The 22,334-nt window shown below is 33.4% G+C and overlaps 1 protein-coding gene across 1 annotated transcript in view; it reads left to right on the top strand.

The window, feature by feature from the left end:
• The first annotated feature begins 205 nt into the window (after positions 1-205).
• Positions 206-22,334, top strand: part of LOC114326721 (zinc finger protein 142) — an 87,958-nt gene continuing 65,829 nt past the window's right edge. The window contains exon 1 of the mRNA XM_050648110.1: positions 206-303. The gene's annotated coding sequence lies outside the window, so the exon portion shown is untranslated. The remainder of the gene's footprint in view (positions 304-22,334) is intronic.

Below are 22,334 nucleotides of genomic sequence, written 5' to 3'. Positions count from 1 at the left end.
GATGACGAGCGACTGAGAATCGGGCAAAAGAAGGACATCGGGGAGAAGTCATGCCCTAACGGGCGATTCCACCCTGATGCCCTAGTATGAGAGGGGTGGGGTTTAGCTGGTCCCGGCCACATCGGAGTTACGGAGGGCAGGGAGGTCCGATTTAGGGCCAAACTGGTCGACGTGACACTGATGAGGTTTCAGCTCAGGAACCCAGCACTGTTGGAAATGTTTACCTCCGACGTCTGTTTGCAGATTCCCCACCTAGTGATGAAAAAAACAAAAAAAAAAGTACATCAGCAGTAAATACTGGTGGTAAGTTGAATTTATTTTATTGCTAATTACTTAATTTACGGAACTGTTTTGATAAATTTTGGTAAATTTTTTGGCATCCCAAAAATAGTAAATATATAGATATAAGATAAAAATATCTGCGCCTATTTTTTTTTATTTATATTTTATATCCTTTTTGACCATATCGTAAAACCGCCACAAAAAATTTAGGCAGCTGCCCGGATTCTGGCACTACCTTCCTAAAGTTATACGAGCCGCCACTGAAATATCTCCAAAACGCTTCTATAGTATTTTTACTACAAAAACGTTATTACGTAGGTCAAAATTTTTGACGTAAGAGAACTGTCAAAACATTAGAATGTGTTTATAATAAACATAGCAATAATGAAAAATCACATTCTAATGTTTTGACAGTTCTCTTACGTCAAAAATTTTGACCTACGTAATAACGTTTTTGTAGTAAAAATACTATAGTTAGAAAAACGAAAATTGGTACGCGTATGGTAAAAAGCGAATGGATGCAAAAAAACAACGAACAGAAATTACTGGACACATCTAAGGGAAGCTGACAACGGACAATGAATGGAATAGTGATAGTGAATAGCTGTTGATAACGATGATGATGATAATGGTTATACCCGTTATACCCATGATACTATTGGCTGTGAGTTTCGACGGTAGCGCTATCTCGCGGTTTGAAACTTATACTTTTCTGATAAAATTTATGTATGTGAAATATACAAAACGAGAAAAATAGATACTTATCTAGAAAGACACAAATTATGAACTGAAATATTATTGTTACCTGATTACTAAACGAATACACAGAATTAATAGTAAAATTAATTATGTTTTTTTATTTTATTCATTATAATTTTAATATTTAATATATAAGTTCGTGAGACTGGATGACTGCTTACGCAAGAGACCATTGAGAAAAAGAATAAGTTTATATGAATTATTTAACATTTTAAAGGTTACCTCTGTTTATTTTTGTGTGCTTACTGCTTTGATTATTAAAATTTGCAATTTGTATGAATTGTAATTTGTTTGAATTCTATCAAAATGGATATTAAACATTATACTGGATTCAGTCTTATTTCCCATGATATCCAATTTCAATCAGCAACACCAAAAAAGGAAAGGATTTAGTTGATACAGGACATGTACGCAATGTTTCCGAATATAATAACTGCATCCAGTACTGTTATATTCAATATTTTTACATGAATCAATACAACAGCTGCAATATCTTGTTTTCTTTTTTGAAAAATCCATATTACCCGCCATTTCAGTTTGTGAAGTTTATCAAATGCACAAAACAAAACTGCCAACGGCCACTAACACAGCGTTGCCACATTTTATTTAGAAAATCTACTGTTAAGTTTAGCTTACTAAAATCTACTTATCAAAAACTAAAATATACTATAAAACTTTATTAATATATTTGTATATAATTTATGACTTTTTATAATAAAAATAACAGCTGACTAACTAGAATTTTTTTTTATTTAGCTAATGCCTCGACAACTAATGGGCATTGGCATGGTGATGGTACAGTGGATTTTACCAATTAGGTAGCTAGTGTTAAGTCGACTTTACATTACATGATTTATCATGTGATTTGTCATATGATTTGGTCATGGAGTAAAATTTACATGTTTACACTGTGTGATTTGTCATATGATTTTGCCATAAGCATTGTGTTTTATCATAAGCATTGTCATGCGGCTCGTCATGGGCAAAATCATATGATAAATCACGTGATAAATCATGTAGTGTAAAGTAGACTTTATGTGTAGTGTGTGTGTTGAGTAAGTGTCTTGTTACTTTGGAAAGTCGATGTCATTGTCTTTGCAGAGACGCTAATTGTATCCGAACGTCTGCGGTCCCTCCGGTGGGTACCGATCCCCCAAGGATAGAAACTATTTTCATTTATTAATTTATAATAAACGAAAAATTCTCTACCCTGGTGAAATTCAAACTCACGACCATTCGGACCTTTCGATCCAAAAGTAGGCGCTCTTACTACTGAGCCACAGAGGGAGTTTAACTAGAAATTAATATGACTGTTTGTAAACAAAAACCAAACTTTTTTATATTTTAACTGGGGAACAAAATGACCAACTATAATTAATTTTTATCAGTTTCATATTTAATATTTATATATAATATTTTGTCATCCACTGATTTTAACATCTGCATATCTGGATCACATTCTTCAAACAATTATTTCGCATTTTACATTAGAAACACGCAAACACAACATTTGTTGTTTTGCAAAGTTACATATATTATAATTAGGCCCGGTCTTTTCACCTCCGAATAAATATTTATTAGGAAGTTTATCCGGCAGATTACATGTAAATCTGTCAAATAACCTCCGAATAACTTTTATTCGGAGGTGAAAAGACCGGGCCTTAGATATTTTAGTTTTCCATCGTTAGCTTCTAACAGGCTCACCGACCACCGAATACCAGAACTCTTCAATAACACCTGAAATAGGTACTGATTGCACTGCTACTTGAAATCTGCAAGTTTGTTACACCAGAATCCAGTTTCATTTCTGTTTAATATTCATCATCTACGTCCTGGGGCTAGATTCCATGCACTGTAGATATCTACACTTCGCTTTCTATCGATGTCAATTGTCGTGAAAATATTTGAATTTTTAGTTTTAATTGAATTATTTTCTAGTTTTGCTAGTTGATGCTGAAGTGACACTTGTAAAACAAGAAAATATTTGAATTTAAACTAAAAATTCAAATATATTGACATTGATAGAAAGCGGTCAGCGTAGCGATTGTACACAGAATCCCACCCCTGAATCTTATTTTCGGTAATGACATTGGGAAATTGTAACAAAATGTCTAAAAATTAATTTAGAAATGGGGTAAATACTATTAAAAAGCAAATTTTATTTTAGTCATAAGAAAATGTTGAAATATACCAAAAATCTACTAAAAAATATTGCCTACTAGAATTTTTTAAAAAATATCAAAAATCTACCAAAAAAGTAGAAATCTACTAAATGTGGCAACGTTGCACTAACAGCTGTGGCGAAAACCGTCAAATCCCCAATCCTCTACCCATGGCGCGCCATTTAAATTTATCAGATAAATGCACAAAACTGCCACTAACAGCGCTGGAGAAAGCTGTCAAATCCCCTCTACCCATCGGCTCATGGCCGATAACTTTATTTATAGTATCATGGTTCCCTTATACCCTTATACCTATGGAGACCTACACAGAGGAGAGGAATCGAGATAGGACGACCTTGAAATTTTTGTACACGATTTTGCCTGTTTGCTTGGTTTCTCGCTAGGGCGGCGGTGGCGTAGAGGTAGATGCTAGTTTTGCATTGGAGTGAATGTGAAAATTTCGAAAATAATTAATTATCCGTAGTTAATATAAGATTACTGGTTTTGATGGTTAATATTATTTAAATATGAGTGCCAAGAAAGCTTACACTAAAAGAAATTGCTTCGTACCAGGATTTATATCGAGTTATCGTTCCGATAAAAAATTCAAAAGGGAACTTAACGAAGTTAATAAAGACTTTTTATAAATATTTGTCTTTATGTTATTTATAACGTTCATGGATTATACCTATTCGTTTGTATGTTATTTCCTTCGGTGTAAATAAAATTTGTGTATTACCTATTATTGGTTTTTATTTTAACCTGAAAATTATAGTGATAATAATACGAGGATCTTGAAAGTTTTTCTGTCGAAACAATGCATTTTTTGAGACAAAATATTTCACAAAAATTAACATTAATTTTATAAAAGTCAGACTGTCGTCTGTAGTTAATTTACATATACTTTATTAACTAAATTTAAATATCTGATAGGTAAGCTTTCAGAATATAGATAAATGAAGTGTTCAAAAGAAAAAGCATTTTAAATTTTGATAAAAGAATAATTTAAAAAAAATTGATCAATAAACTTCAAATTATTTAAATAACTTTTTAAAAACAATTACGTACAGTTAAGTTCAATTTTTTCAACTAACAAACTTTTTGATATCAGTTACAAAGATATTAACAAATTAATTTGCAGTTGAAATACCATTGGTATATAAATGTGGCAGTTAGATAATGTGACAAAATATTTCCGCTTCAAAATAAGCTGTCCTCATATTAAAGTAATGACAAATTTAAATTTGATGTCACATCTCCATCTACAATGGTATAAAAAGAATACACTTTTTACCACACGTCGATATGTTATAAGGTTAAAATAATTTATTTTTGGCATAAAACACATTCAGCTACAATCCACCAATAAATTAATGTCTAATTACGATAAAAACAATAATAAAATGAGTTAAATAATAAATAAGTCCATAAGAGCTAATGTATTTGTAGCACCTATTCGAACACTTGCGCCTCTAGCGGCGATTGCTGAAAGTTGAATTAGAGGTTGAAAAGTTAGCCCACAAACGATGCATTGGGTCGGGTATCATTCACAACTGTCACTGGAATGGGTAATACAGAAATCGTCACGCGCAGGTCGCAAAATGAATAAGTACCAAGTTGGATATGACCCTATTCATATACACCCAATTTGCATACATATTAAGAAAAATAAATATATGGAAGAATTGAAGAATATATTTTAGAAAATGAGTTAATGATGTCATGCTATTATATCGCTAAAAAGTATGGACCATGTATGTAATACTTTTATGTTAATAATAATTTGATGGATAATAATTTTGTATTATAAATGGGCAGAAAAACAGAAGAAGACTTGAGCTACCTACCTAACCTATTACAATGATTTGATTATGCTGTATATAAAGTAGTTTTTGAAGAAAGAAGTATATTTCTAAAGCCACAACTTCTACCAGACCAGCAGATCATAGATAAAACATTCATTGAAGTTGTTACACCAATGGACAATTTTTACAATCTTGACCCTTTGGAAATTGTTGAAATTTACAGATTTCAAAGCAGAAGGCAAGCTGGGGGAGAATCAGTGCAATCATTTTTCTAGGATTAGAGAAGACAGCAATGAATTGCAATTTTTAAGCACATCTAAAATCTACGATAAAGAACCAATTTGCCTTGGAATTGCATTCCAAAAGAATACATGCAAGACTTTTTGAAACCAGGAATCTAGACTTGGATCCAGCAGTGGACATTGTCAGTAGTTTGGAAACTTTTGAAAAGGACAATTATCAATTAAATTACAATAATTCAATTCCATTTTTACATTCCAAATTGTATTAAAAATTCTAAATGATCACAATACATATTTTAAATTTTTTATTATTATACTATAATATACATAGGTATTCTAAAGTTAGCGCAGTTTATCGAAATACAATTGCAATTTTTTATTTATGCGATTGAATGAAAAAAGATTAAATGGCTACTTTTTGTGGACATACATTTTTAATCAAGCAACGATTTGTTCAAGAGAAAATGTTTTTAAAATTTCATAAACATTTAACATGTCAAATAAACCTGTTTTTTACCCAAAATGACTCATTTTGAATACCCCTACTCATCATAACACTCAACAAAACTTTAATAAAGCACATGTGTAAGCTTTCTAGAGTACAGATATTACCAAAGAATGAGTTTCTGACCTTACAGTTAGGTAAATATTACAAGTATATTGATGACAGTGAAAAAGTACAACATAAATTTATATACCTACAGTGATGAGCGCACTAATAACCGGCAAAATAACGCAAAAGATGGAAAACACTACATTGCGAAACAAAAGAGATGAAACTAGTGGTGGTGGAAATTATCGTTATAAACATATAAATTACCATTACATTACATAGTTTCCCACCTTTAGACTTATCAGAGGAGTATGACAACTATCACTGTGACAATAGAATTTTATAAAATATTCCTGTCACAGATGTCTACAGGTGGGAATCTATGTAATATAATGTTAATTATATACAGTGATGAGCACGCTAATAACCGGCAAAAGATGGAAAACATAATACAGTAAAACCTCGATACAACGGACTAATTGGGGGGACTAATTCCATTAAAGCCGAAAGTCCGTTATATAAAAATAACTTTAAAATAAATCAGATTATTTGGAAATGTGTCCTCATTTTGTTATAATAAAAAGTTTATTGAAATTCTTTGTAAAATACAACGTTTGGGATCCACGGGGACCCCGTTATTATGCAATGTATGTTAGTAAAGGCAGGGTTAAGTATGTATAAGATTAACAGGACGTTTTAAATTTTTTTACATTTGACCTTATTTTTGGTACGTTATATCCGAAGTCTGTTAAATAAAGGTCCGTTATATCGAGGTTTTACTGTACATTACGAAACAAAAAGAGATGAAACTAGTGGAGGTGGAAATGATAGTTATAAACTTATAAAATATCATTACATTACATAGTTTCCCACCTTTAGTGATCTGTGGCAGGAGTATTTTACAAAATTCTTCTGTCACAGTGACAGTTGTCATACTCTTCTGATACGTCTGTCTAAAGGTGGGAAACTATGTAATGTAATGTTAATTTATACTTTTATAACGATCATTTCCATCTCCACTAGGTTCATCTCTTTTTGTTTCGCAATGTAGGTTTTTTGTTTATTATGTTTTCCATCTTTTGTGCTATTTTGCCGGTTATTAGCATGCTCATCACTGTATACGTTTATAACAATAATTTTCACCTCCACTAGTTTCATCTCTTTTTGTTTCGCAATGTATTATGTTTTCCATCTTTTGCGCTATTCTGCCAGTTATTAGCGTGCTCATCACTGTATATGTATATACAGTAAGAGCCACCGTACTAGACACATGGGGAGGTACCTAAATGCCACGCTTATGGGCTAATCCGGTCCGTTCTCAGATGTGATTTTCATCACTGTCATATTAATCTGACGTTCTAAACAAGTGAAGGTTCATTGCAACAAGTGAAGGTTCCAGAACTGTAATGGCTCAATGTTCCTATGTGTCTAGTATGTTGGCGCTGACTGTAAATATTATATATACATAAACTAGAAATGATCACAGTTGATTAGTTAATTAGCTGAAATGTTAGTAATGTTAGTAACAGCTGAAATGGAAGACTCAGTGTACTCTTTTCTACGATTCCAATATTTCGTTAACAGTCATTAACATCATAGGGACGCAGTTTGAGATTTTAGTCAACAATGTTATATATGTGAAAAAAAGCGGCATTAACAAAAAGAATTGCAGTGAATGTTATTAAAATACCACTAATTATTAAAATCTTTTAAAATTCTTCGCACAGAAAGGTTTCATTGATATAATTGTCTCTAAAACCTTTCTGTGCAACAAATTTTAAAAGATTTTAATAATTAGTGGTTTTTTGCATCGTTATATGTATTATAGATAGTTATATTTTTCATTTTTAATAACATTCACTGCAATTCGTTTTGTTAATGCCGCTTTTTTGCACATATACCTATAACATCGTTGACTAAAATCTTAAACTGCGTCCCTAATGATGTTAACGATTCTTAACAACATATTGGAATCGTAGAAAAGAGTACACTGAGTCTTCCATTTAAGCTGTTACCCCAATAATTTGTAAATTGATATTATACATATATGTATATATTGTATATATATCTTGGAAAATTCCCTAAAAAAATACAAATATGTATTTAATAAAAGTGTAGGTACAAAATGTATTTATTTAAAAAAATGAACATGAGTAAAACAAATATCATGATAGAATAAATATGAATATAAATAACGTAAATATTGAGGTTGTTGAAGAATATATATCTACCTGTGTCAAATAATCAAAGCTAATAAAGAGATCCAATTATAAACAATAACAATTGAAGTACAAAGAAAAATCAGATTGGCGTGGGCAGCGTTTGGAAAGTTACGATGGATACTAAAAAGCACAAATACACAAACCCATGTAGTTGATCAGTGTTCTGACGTATGGCTCAGAAACATATGGACATTAACAAAGGTCAACATAAACAAAATAGAAATAACCCGGAGAAAAATGCAAAGATCCATGTTGTGAATAAAACTGAAAGGCAGAAAATCAAACAAATGGATAAGAGAGAAAACAAAAGTAAAAAATGAAACTGAACATAAAACAGAGTTAAAATGGAGATTTGCTGGCCACAATGCGAGACAGGAAGATAAAAAGATGAAATGCTGAAATACAAAACTGGAGACCGTGGACAGGAAGAAGATAAAGACCTCAGATGCAATAGAGGGGCGATATTGTAAAAGCTGCAGGAACTCACTGGAAAAGCACAGCCGAGGACAGACAGATTATGGAAAGATTTGGGGAAGGCCTATGTTTAAATCCGGGTTGACATTACTAGTGAATAACGAACGTGGCTCACGCTTACGTAATTTACCCGTGCTATTGTTAGATATTTTATTATCTATTTTCAAACTCGAGCAGTACATTTGTATTGCTATGCAATGCATAAATAATACAAATGTACTGCTCGAGTTTGAAAATAGATAATAAAATATCTAACAATAGCACGGGCAAAATACGTAAGCGTAAGCCACGTTCGTTATTCACTAATAGTAATGTCAACCCGGCTTAAAGTTCAATAATAGAAAAGGGCTAAAGAAGATTAGGGACTTACACATTATAAGTAATATGTTGGCCACATTCTTCTAAGAATTGGCCAACATTCATATTATTATAATTTCTTAGTAAGTTTGCTAATCTTCCATTTGCCCTCTGGTACCTATTATCTTGTACCTCCTCTAGTCCTGCCTCGAGACGGCTACTAATCAAATCTTGCCTCAGCTGCTCTTTGATTAGCTTTTCTATCAATATGTATGGATTAGGATGGCGGCAACTGAACATGCTATTAAATGCATGGTGAAAGGATTCCGCTGAATTTGTTGTTCTTGGTAACCCTTCCAGAGTAATATTATTGCAATTCCACATGTCAATTGCATAATATGGATTTCTTGGCGGAATAAGTGTACGTCCAACCCAGGTTGTAATAAAGTAGTCGATAAAACTGTGGCATCTTTCGTCTTCTCCAAAGCTATCAATTAACTCGGTCTCCAATAGTTCGAATACTTGAGAAACCTCTGCTGGTGGCACGAACGAAAGAGCACAAAATGATTTTATTAAGGTTTTAAAGAATTGTTCATCTCTGTAAAGTTGTGCTAAACCTAACTGCTGCACTTTACGCCATATTGCTTGACAAAAATGAAAGAAGCAACCGTGAACTCTAATATTGGGTACTAATCGTCTAAAAGTGTTAACAACTGCCATCTCAAAATCAATTACGATTGTATTAGGTCTTGCTCCAGGTCGAATGATATCGATTTTTTCGAAAATTTTAATCAAACTTCTCTCGTAACTCCGCTCATTTTTGTTTGGCAAAAATGCGTAGATGAATGGTAATGTTTTGTTGTGAAAGACCCCATGTATAATCCATAGTTGGTACCACAGATTCGGAGCACTTTTAAAAGTGCCATCGACAACCCCTGTATCACATTGGATTAAACGAGTAAGGTCTAAAGTACAACCAAATATAATTATACGATTTTGATCATCTATTCCAGTATCGCTCAAAATGAAATCCTGAGGTATGGATGTTTTGGTTCTTCTCAACTCATTAGGGATAATTAATTCCCTAAATGAGTGAGGCACTCGTGGAATTACCTGATTTCTTCGGCGTACTTTTCTCACCATCTTTTGCATAGATGTCAGTTGTGGCAAATGAACCTTCGTGTCATCCGATATCCCTTCTAGGGCAGTGTTCACAACATCCCTAGGTGTATAATGACTGGAACTAGCTGCCTCTCTTATCTTGTGTTGCACAGTCATGGGTCCTATTTTATGAGAAGGCCCGTGATTGTGCACTCTTCTGATAATAACGTTTTCGCCATCGTTGCCATCACCGATAGTTATTGCAGAACCGCCACATGATTCCCCGCAGGTCCAATAAGTTCTGCCATTAGGAGTACTCCTAACTCTATGGTAGAAGTACTCTTGGAATATTAATTTTTTTTGGCCTCTCTTTGTCGATATGTACGTTGCCATTGCCACGATACAGGGATACAACTAAGACACTAAGAACTGAACGCACTGACTTTACTCTAAAGACTACTTAATTAACAGCAAATGACCTGCCATAAGAAGAATCACGTGATTTATCTTATGAAAGCAGACTGCACTTATATAGGCGGGGGGCAAAATGAGCGTTTTTTCCTGCTGGTACCTATTACACAAAACCATAGAAAAATTAATTTTTTAAAGATACCTACACAAAATTATTAATGGTCATATTATAATACTTAAATTAATCATATTAGACTGTGCAAGAGATATGCCAGTAAAACAGAACAATAATAACAATAATGATATAATATCTAAGTTTTGTTTCTTACACCGATAGGACATTGCGAAGATCAACGAAAATTTCTTAGAATTTATTAAGGTGACCAACTATGTACTCATTTACTGAGTTTTGTACTCTTTTTTCGCAAACCGTACTCTTTGCAAATCCTGTACTCTGAAAGTACTCATTTGTATAATTTTATACTCATTGTGAACGGATAGAATGGATAGTGAACTTTAGAGCAGGGGTCACCAATTAGCGGATCGCGGTCCGCATCCGGACCGTGAGCTAGTTTTGTGCGGACCGTCAATAAATTCAGAATATACCTAGTGTTTGGCAATTTGACTATGTTTGGCTCAAATGAACTTTATTAAAAATCGGTATAGATCAGGGCCTATTTTACCACTAGGCCCATGAGGCCCCTGCCTCGGACCCGCATTTTATTGGGGCCCGAAAACATCACTAAAAGAAAATTTTTATTGAAAAAACAAAATAAATTTTCAAAATGATTTCATTTTACGAACAGGAAATGATAAATGATAACAAATTAGGTTAGAGTGATATTCATGAACCATAAGTCCATAAACCATTCTTAAACCATAAACCATCATAAAAATGCAATAAGAGTAGGTATAATAGATTGCCTTGTCGGCACCAATAACAATAAGCAAAATTTATACACCACTACGAAGAATTACAGATACAAGAGCCAAGAGGTAGAATTAAAAAGAGTCATCGTCACGTTTTGACGTATTTATTTAAAATGCACTTTTAAATTTAATATTTAGTTTGATGTTTAATGCCGTTTTATGCAAAGATAAGGTATTGCTTGATTGTATGTATTAGTTTTCAGTCCTGTGCATTTTAAGTTCAACTAATCTATTCATTAATCATCAGTCGTTTATTAAATTTCTGTAAACACTTATTTTTCTTATCTAAGTAATCGTTTCGTTATCATGAGTTACAATCATTTAAATGTCAGTAAAAACGAAAAAAGCAAAAAATTAAGAGAACAGAAACGGCAGGCACAAAAAGATGAAATATTATCTTATTTTACACCTCAAAACAGTGCGCAAAAAGGAAGTTCGTCCTCCATTATGAACTTCTTCTTCTTGTTCTATGGCACTACAACCCAAATTGAGCCTTGGCCTTCTTTATTTTTTGCCTCCACACTTTTTTATCTATGACTGCTCTTATCCATACACGGACTTCTAAAAATACTTGTGCATCGCTGGTTACTGTGTCTTCCCAGCACTTTCTAGGCTTTCCAACCGGTCTCTTTCCCTGCATCTGCATCCTAGCGTTCATTGCTTTTTTTGATATAGTTGATTCGCTAATCTGAGACACAACTGTCTACACTACAATCACAATAAAAATGCACTATGTAGAAATAAACAAACCAAGACACGTTGAATGTTCGAGGAGCACTCCCAAATCATGATTTGGGAGTGCTACTCGTGCTTGTTTATTTCTAGTGCATCTTTATTGTGATTGTAGTGTAGACAGCTGTGTCTCCAATTAGCGAATCGGCTATAGCCTATCCTCTCCCATTTTTATCACATGTCCAGCCCATTGCAATATTTGTATTCTAATGAAGTCTGACAGGGGTGTTTCCTTATAAAGTTGATAAAGCTCGTTGTTGTATCGAATTGTGAAGATTCCGTTTCCCCTCGCAGGTCCTAGTATTCTCCTCAGTATACTTTCCTTTCGAATGTGTCTAGTTTGTTTTTGGATGTTTCTTTCAGGACCCATACTTCACTGCCATAGCATGCTATTAGTCGAATTAAGGTTTTATAGATTCTCATCTTTTTATTTCGGTAGACACTTTTAGACCGAAATATATTGGAGCGGACTAAATAAGCTCTGTTTGCCTGCGGTATTCTTTTCCGTATTTCTCCATTTTCTGATCTGTCGGCATATTTCTACTCCCAGGTATGTAAACTTTCCAACCGTTTCAATGTCATCTTCAGATATAATATTTTGTGGGACTATATTTTTTCTTGTCGTCTGTATCATTATTTTTGTTTTTTTCTATGTTAATTTCCAGACTTAGCCTTTTCGTTTGCTTTTTTAATTCTGCGTATGTTTCTTCTGCTCCCGTTGATGTTCTACTTATAATATTATTATCATCGGCATAAGCGGCCAATTGAACAGTTCGGTTGGTCAGTAGGTTTCCTTGTCCAATTTGCATTTGCCTAACCGCATACTCCAGTGCCAGGTTAAACAATGTTGGGGCCAGCCCATCTCCTTGCTTCAATCCCTGCGAGACTTTGAAAAAGTCTGTCCGGTGGTTTCGTACTCGTACACATGCCTGAGTTTCATACATTGTGGCTTTAATTAGTGTAATTAGCTTGTGTGGTATTGCCAATTCAGCCAATATATGAACAGCTTATTACAGAAAGGGACCTAAGTCAGTCTTTTATTATTTTTTGTTAAGAGTGGATTTATTCACTACGGTGGTAGACATATAGTTTATTGTAGAAAGGAACCAGGTTAAATATATTATAATAATAGACAAATCGTATGGCGTACTTCTCGTTTACTATAGAAAAGTAGTTTATATCCAGACAGTTTTTTGCATATACATATCTCGAAAGTTAGTTAACATGACTCGAGTCCCTTTCTGAAATAAGCTGATCATATAGTATAGTCTGTTCCTTTTGATTGAGTCGTATGCCTGTATGAAGTCTAAAGACATGTTGTTGTGAACATGAATGCCGTGTCCCATGATTTGCTCAAGACCTGCTTCTGCTCGACTCTAAATATTTGATCCATTGTCGATCTTCCCCGTCTGCAGCCCGTTGGATACTCTCCAATTAATATTTTGTACTAGTGGTTGGAGCCGCTGGTTTATAATATACTTACGTGAGGACTTTATAATAATATGCTGTACATAGTAGAGAAATTCCACGGTAGTTTTTGCACTTTAAACAATTCAACAATGTTTAATTATTTAAATATAAATTTTATTTATTGTTAATAAAAATTTAAATTCCTGGTGCAACTATATTTCTATTAAATAATTAATAAATTTAAAAAATTATTATTTGTATTAAATTTTTGTTAGGGGCCCGAAAATTATGTAGTGCCTCGGGCCTGATTTGAAGTAAAATAGGCTCTGGAGATCTCACTTAAGAGATGAATATCTCAACTCCCTTATAAGACAGTTGCACTAAACTCACTCTAAACTTCAGACAGGTTGTACATAAAAAAATTTCATTTTTCTCTTTGATAATTTAATTTTGTAAAGAGTTTTCCCCCTTATTGTTATACGCTTACTTACTAATCATTAATTTTGAAATTAAGTTAGCTGTAATAAACAATTATCATATGCATTTTTTAATATTCATTTCCTCTCTACTATAAATATTATGTTAAGTAGGAGTACATTTCAGATGTGCATTTAAATAAAATAATTTTCAGATTTAATAAGTTTGCAACAAACACCTTGCACTGAAACTAATGTAGAAAAGATAACATGTTAATTAGCATTTTGTACTATGATTATTTATTTTAAATTCCTCAGTTTCCCTTCTAGAAAATTGAAGATGTCTAAAAACTTCATTAGCATTCAAAATATAAATTCATAATTTTTTAAATATTCTCAGTAACAATTTACAATACTGATTTTTTCAAAATATACCTACTGATAATAACATCAAAACAATACCCAATGAATTTTTATTTTATTTATTGTACCAGGAAAACTTACAGAAAAGTATACAGTAACCAAAAAAACAATCGGATATTATTAGTTTTCCTTTCCATATTAGTCCATGTGTGAGGCCACTTTAGTATGAAAAATGTTTCTGGCTCGATTTCTTTGCGGATTCCTGTTCAAAAATGTCCTCTTTAAACAAATCAGAAGGGTGCCGGGTAAAACAATTTTTTAAGCAAATTTAAAATTACTTTTTTGCCTCGAAAAATGTATTTTTAGGTTTCTTGGGTAATTATAAACAATAAAGGTCTCTTGTCATATTTCTGAAAAGTTGATAGTTTTCGAGATATAGGGGAGATATGCCTGAGACGGCATACTTTTTTTTAAATGTTTTGTAATCGATAACCGATAGAGTTAGAGATAAAAAGAGTTAGTAATAAAAATCAAAGTCAGTGCTAGGACCATTTACATAAATATAATATTATTTTTTAACAACCTACATATTATAGTTTTTTCTGAAAAAATAAATTGTAAAGTATTACATGTGCCATCTCACCCACATACATGTGGGTAAGATGGCATACCCTTGAAATAAAGGCACTAATCTCGACATAAGTCACAAATAATTTTTTTGTAGTCTTGGGTACACCGGCACATTCGGAATATGACCACTTGCCACAAATTTGGTATCTTAGTCAGGTTTCTCGAGAACGAGATAATGAAAAGAGGTCATTACAAAAAATGCAAGCAGCATCTTCCTCGTCACTTGCCTCAACATCGACGGAATCGATTTTGTCGGTTCGAATTCCTCTTAAAACGACTCATAACTGTAACGATAAACTTCAATCATATAACAAAATGAATGCAGTGTAAAAACGCATAAGGGTGAGATGGCATACCTATGCCATCTAATCCACATGCTTAATGCCATCTCAGGCAACATTGCAATCATACCGTTTTTTAACCTAATTTTTGTTAAGCGTATTTTTAAGATATAAATCGATACAGGCGTGATAGGCATAAGGTAAAAGAACATCACAAAATTTAAAAACTTAACTCAGGTGTAAAGACTCGCGAATTATAATGTGATACAAAGAAGGTGAATAAATATTTTGTCCTACTTAATTAACATTCCAAAGGCTACTGCTGTCAAAATAAAACTAACATGCATAAGTTCAACAATGTTGACAAATTTTAACTTAAGGAACTGAAAACTGTCACACTAGGCACCAAATTTGGAATAGTTTACGAAAAACGCGTGATATGCCATCTCAGCCAGTATGCCGTCTCAGGCATACTTCCCCTAAGCGATTTAAAATCTGAAAAATGCGAAAATATGCATTTGCGATGCTTGAAAAGATTTAATAAAATGACAGATCATTTTTATTTAAGATGGCCCAAAAATACTAAAAACATATTTTCGCGGACAAAAAAGGTGATGTTTGGAATTTGTTAAAAAATATATTAAACAATTTCTGCCCAAAAATTTCGTCCGGCACCATTCTGATTTGTTAATGGGGGTATTTTTTAACAAGAATCCACAAAGAATCAGAACAGTTAGACACAGGCGGATCCGGACCCCGGAAGTGTCATAAGTTTTCGAAACGGACCCTCAGAGAAACTAATTGGTGACCCCTGCTTTAGAGCATTATTAAATTGTTTCAAATGGACCCTTCTAAACAGTAAAATTGAATGGAAAGAAGTTTCTTCACCAGTCAAATTTGTAATGAAGGAAGTAAAAGAGTAAATTTATAATATTTAAATGAAGAAAAATTGAAGAAATGGAACAATAAGAAAATAGAACTTGACAAAAGATGGGTACAAATCTTTGGTCTCTCTTCGTCGATATAAACGTTGCCATTGCCACGATACAGGGATAGCGGAGAGTTGGACAAAACCGGGTAGGTTGATAAAACCGGGTCGTACCCCTTAATTCTTCTATAACTGTCTGCTGCTATCGATTAGACTATTAGACAATGTTAAAATTAGTGTCCCTTTACCACCAACAGTCGTGTGTATTCATTCTACCTCATTTGAATAATCTGTGCCGGAGCAGTAAGACCTTACCAGTTTTTTATGCAGGACACTCGATTCTTAAGGTAAGTTTATAGCTGTTTTCTCCTCTAATGAATAACTAATGGCCATTTCAAAATTTAATACATGTAACCTAGTGGTACATTACCTTTAATAATTTGGCCAAAAATTTTGAATATTATTTCATAACTTAAAAATTTAAAAAACATGTAATGTCTTGTTTAGTCCTGTCGCCAGGGGGGGTACAACGGCCTCCTTAATTCAGATGGACTTACCCAAGTTTTTTTATATATTTTGACCCGTAGAATACGAATTTTTTGGGTAACAGTTGATCCGGATGTCGATAAGATTGTTATAGACAAAGAACTTGAGGAATTACATAACAGCGATTTCTCGCAAAACAAAACATCTTTTTGTATTTTTTGGGTCATTTTAAGGAAAAAATATTCTTACAAGCTTTTTCGTAGAATGCATAGTTTTCGAGATAACCGCGGTTGAACTTTCAAAAAATCGAAAAATTGCAATTTTTTAACCCGAATAACTTTTGATTAAAAAATAAAGTAGCAATTCTGCTTACCGCATTTGAAAGTTTAAGTCAAATTATATCGGTTTTGATTATTTGCATTGCTAAAAATTAATTTTTTTATTGTTAAACTAATCTATAAACACATAGTGTTTCCCGTGCCTAATACATGCGTTTGAACGCATGCTACGTAGAAATTGCCTCGCTTGCACTCGTAGCTACTCTACCTACTCGTTCGATTTTAAATGAGAAATCATTGAAAACATCACTCACATACTAGGTGTTTATAGCTTTGTTTAACAATAAAATAATAAATTTCTAGCAATGCAAATAATCAAAACCGATATAATTTGACTTAAACTTTCAAATGCGGTAAGCAGAATTGCTACTTTATTTTTTAATCAAAAGTTATTCGGGTTCAAAAATTACAATTTTTCGATTTTTTTAAAGTTCAACCGCGGTTATCTCGAAAACTATGCATTCTACGAAAAAACTTGTAGGAATATTTTTTGCTTAAAATGACCCAAAAAATACAAAAAGATGTTTTATTTTGCGAGAAATCGCCGTTATGTAATTCCTTAAGTTTCGTTGTCTATAACAATCTTATCGACATCCGGATCAACTGTTACCCAAAAAATTCGTGTTCTACGGGTCAAAATACATAAAAAAACTTGGGTAAGTCCATCTGAATTAAGGAGGCCGTTGTACCCCCCCTGGCGACAGGACTAGTTTACGAGTTTGACAAAACCGGGTAGTCCGAAAATCGACAAAACCGGGTACTCGATTTTATCAGTCCTGTTGTTACCTCCAGTTTCTGCAGTGGTTATTTTGCTTTTAGTTAACTACAACATGTGGCTTCTTCTATTGAAGAAGCTAGTTAGAAAGCTAGTAGGAAACATTAAAAAAATCTCCAGTCGTAAAAAAATTAAAACTAAATGAACTGGAAAAAAAAAGAAAAAACGTGGTAAGAAGGGCTGCACCAAAAACAAAATTTTGGAGAGTTTGGAGGAAGAAGATGATAATGACGATGCGTGTCTATATTACAATTAACTATTTTCAAATTAAAATGCGAAGGAAGGCTGGATAAAATGTGTGTCTTGCACCAAATGGGCTTATGACGCCTGTAGTGCATATGATGATGTACTTAGATGAAGTTTTTATTTGTGACTTCTGTTCATAGATTTTCGATTTTTGTTCACATACTTTTAATAAATATTTTATTTTCTACCCATTAGTCTTTTTACATGGTAATTAAGTTACTACCCGGTTTTATCATACCGGTTGGACAACCAACCGGGTATTTTGCAATATTTTCATAAAAATAAAAAAAAATTAAAAATCTAAGAATATTTTTAAAAATTGACATTGGTATATCAAACTTAAGTCATTTGAGAATATTTCAATTTGCAGCAAACATTTGCTACTTTCACATAGCAAAAGATACAGACGATTTTTGGAGTGGTACCCGGTTTTGTCCAACTCTCCCCTACAACTAAGACACTAAGAAATAAACACACTTACTCTAAAAGACTACTTAATTAACAGCAAATGACCTGCCATAAGAAAAATCACGTGATTTATCTTATGACAGCAGACTGCACTTATATAGGCGGGGGGCAAAATGAGCGTTTTTTCGTGCTGGTACCTATTACACAAAACCATAGAAAAATTAATTTTTTAAAGATACCTACACAAAATTATTAATGGTCATATAATAAATTAATCATATTAGACTGTACAAGAGATATGCAAGTAAAACAGAACTGTAACCTGAAAGAAAGAAGTACTGAAATTCGTAAGCCTCAAATTTCTATGTGTCAGGCGGCGAAACGGACTGAGTGGTTTCTGAACGTCGTTATAACCTATGTGAATGTCATGATAATTTTAGGTGCTTCAGAAAGGTTATCAGTTTTGCAACAAAAATTTTTATGGTAGAGTACTATTTTCGGTAATACGGAAAAGGTCACGAAAACGGTCCAAGCTTAAAATAAACAATACTTTCAGCAGGACGGGACAACCTCTGTCACACTGCCAGGGAGTTTCTTCGAATACTGTGCGAACATTTTGGGAGTTTTGACTCACAGAACTAACGCCACCAGATGCGTACATATGGGGAATGCTGAAGGAGTCAGTTAGAGCCACCGTCTGCCATTTTGAAATTGCGGACTAGGAATAAAGATTTTTTCATGCTAGAGGCAATGACGGATGTAGAAATTTCCGCTAGGAGGGGAAATTTGCCGTAGGGGGAACTTCCAATGAAAAACCAACCAAAAGACATAAAAAAGATAAACTCAGATTACATAAAAGACACAAATAATAACTTATAGGCATTAAGTTTTCTTGATTAATTGTTTATCTGTTTATTGAAGACGTTTCGTTTACTGCTCAGTAAACATCATCAGTTCATATACAAATGAATGTTATAAGTACTCTTTTGGATGTTGTTGCTTATAACACTCATTTGTAGATGAACTGTTGTTTACTGAAAAGTGAACGAAACGTCTTCAATAAACAGATAAAGTAGCCGAAGTCGTTGTCTTTTTTCTCCACTTACTTGACCGAAAGACCCTACACTCACGAGTGCTCCTTTTTTATATTGGAATTGACGGTTTTATTGTTTTCCAGTTGCAGGTCAGTAGGTATCTAGTTTCCTCTCCTACGCAGAGGAACACCGTCTTTTCCATGTTCATTATCAGACCCCGTTTTTCAAATTCCTCATTCAATTTTCGTGTCATGTATTCGAGATCCTCTTTGTCATTTGCACATATTACTGATCATCGTCAAATTGGAGGATATACAAACAAGTGTCAAGTGTCATCGTCCACCTGTATGCCCATTCCTTTGCATTTCGATTTCCACTGGTGGAGAGCTTTACCAATATAGATTTTAAAAAGTATCTGTGATATGCAGCACCCCCTGTCATAGGCCTTTATTGACTTTGAATGGTTCCGATATTCTGTTGCCTACTTATTTTATCTGGGCTTCCATGTTGTTGTATTTATTCTGGACAGCCTTTATGAGTGTATGATTGATTGAAGTTTCCTGGAGTACCTGCCACAGTTTCTAAATCTATGAATGTAAGGTGTGTTGATCTCTATTCCGTGCTAGTTTCTTCTCTATAATTTGTTTCAAGCAGAACACGTTGTCTCTGCAAGATCTACCATCTCGAAACCCGATCTGCTCCTCTTCCCATGGGCAGGGGGGGGGGGCCGTAGCCCCCCTGAATTTTGGGGACTGTAGTATTGTATATGGTTATCCAGAGTATACAAAATGTAATGTGCAACATCTATACGCCTGCCCCCCTCCTAGAAATTTTTATATGGGCGCTGGTGCTCTTCCTCTTGGATTTAGTATTCATCTTCGATCATATCTCTGATTATTCTTCCACATATCCTACTCACCGTATACTCGTTACTGAAAGACCTCGGTAGTTAATGCAGTCTATATAATTATTTGTTACCTTTTTTATATATCGAGGTTATGAAAGCTGTTTTCCATTCCTCTGGGCTGCTTTATCCATTGGTGTACTTTGTGAATATGTATGCAAGATATCTAATAAACAATTTTTGCGTTCTGTTTATTATCAATTCTGCTGATATTCCGCAGGGGGACTTTTCCATTTTTACGCTGTTTTACTGCTTTAGTCTCTACTGCTACATCAATTAGTAGGTAGGTGAAACTGGGTAACTGCGAGACACTTTTTTTTCATTTAACCATAAGTCCACTACTATGACATGTATAAACAAAATTTCTTCAGGATTGTACTATCACATGTGTTCATTACACAAGAAAAAGTCAAATTTGAAAATAGCTCTGTCTGTTTAGTTTGTATTCGACACATAAGGTCAATTTGTCATTTGTCTCAGTGTGTTACCCATGGCATGGGTAACACTGAGACAGTATAATATTTATATGAACATAAAGACTTAAATCTTTATTTGAAAAAAAAAAATTTAAGTTACAGAGTACTAATTAATTCAAAAAATAGTGATTGAAAATTAACGTACATTTATTAAATTGAAATTTTTCTCGAATGAGAAAAATGAATTTTGCCGTTTAGTATGACTATATCAAACTGGCCTTGGCGATCTCATCTTTGTCTTTTACTAGAAATTTTAGAAAAAAAAATACAAAATGTAATTTTTTATAACGTCTTAGTAGCAGTGAGACATGTCTCAATGTACCCCATCTCACTGTTACCCATTTGCCATAAATTTAAAAAAATATTATTTTTATTATTATAAAACTTAGTTTGCTTTGCTAAACTATGGCATCATGTTTACTAATCTACACACAATGTCATGGTAATACTAGATAAATCCTAATAATTAACATGCTTTTATAAAAAATTCTCAAAACACCTGTATTATTTTACAGTCCCCACCAAACAATCTCAATCACAATAAATGCTAAACTGAAACTGCAAGGCCGCCTGAAACATATTAGAAATAAATAACCATGACAGCAAACAAGCACAAGTAATATCTACACATGGCGAAAAGGAGGGAAATATTTAAAGTGTCTCACTGTTACCCAGTTTCCCCTACATACTTGTTCGCCTTCTATATTTATTTCATTTTGTGCTTGATCTCTGTATTCTGTTCTTTCTTCGGTAAGCAGATTCTTATAATGATCTATCCATTTTTTTTGTTGGTATTAGCTGTATTGGGTTAAAGGATTTTTATCGACTTTCATTGTTAATGAATTTCCATGCTTCACTGCATTGTCTACCTCGGATATAAGTATCAATCTATTTCTTTGCACTTTTTATCCCATGTTTCTCTTTTTCCTTGCATGACCTTTCGTCTTGTGTCTTTTTTTGTATTTTCTGCGATCTTTATCTTGTTTTGTGTTTAGTCATTTTAGATATAGCTCCTTCTTTTCCCTAACCAGTTCTTCAATTTCAGAGCTCCACCAATATTTAGCAAAGGAAGACCTAATTTCGAAAAACCGATAAAATTATTTTGATAAATAATAAGAGCATAGTAGACACGTTCAAAATATTTCCCTAATAGCACATGGACGTCCAATGAACATCCTTCCCGGACGTCCGTTTTAGTACGAAGAACGTCTTATTTTGGTCCAAATGTCGCGCTACCAAACATCCCGAGGGGATGGTCGGTGGACGTCAGTTGCACCTTCATTAGACGTCCTAGGTTGGTTCAAAATGTCGCGCTTACTAAGCATCCGGGGAGGATGTCCAATGACGAAAATTGGACTTTCATCTGACATCCAAACAATAGGTCCGGTGGACTTACTTCTATTAAGAATGTATTTTGGGGAATATAAAATAAATTTTTAAATGAACTTTTATTACATATTACATTAATATATTAATTAACTGATATTTATTTATTACTAACAAACGAGACAAACCCACTATCAAAATTATATAAGAATGCAGCATTAAAGAAATATAAAATAGATAAAATTAGTAATAAAAATAAAATATAAATGAATAGGTACAAACTTATTTATACAATGCATCATTTTGCATTTCAGTGCTTTAAATACTACCTAAAGCTATTGGT

This window comes from Diabrotica virgifera, chromosome 1, assembly GCF_917563875.1.
Source record: "Diabrotica virgifera virgifera chromosome 1, PGI_DIABVI_V3a".
Lineage (NCBI taxonomy): Eukaryota > Metazoa > Arthropoda > Insecta > Coleoptera > Chrysomelidae > Diabrotica > Diabrotica virgifera.
The sequence above is the reverse complement of the archived record's forward strand: the minus strand, read 5'-3'. Positions and strand labels throughout refer to the sequence as shown.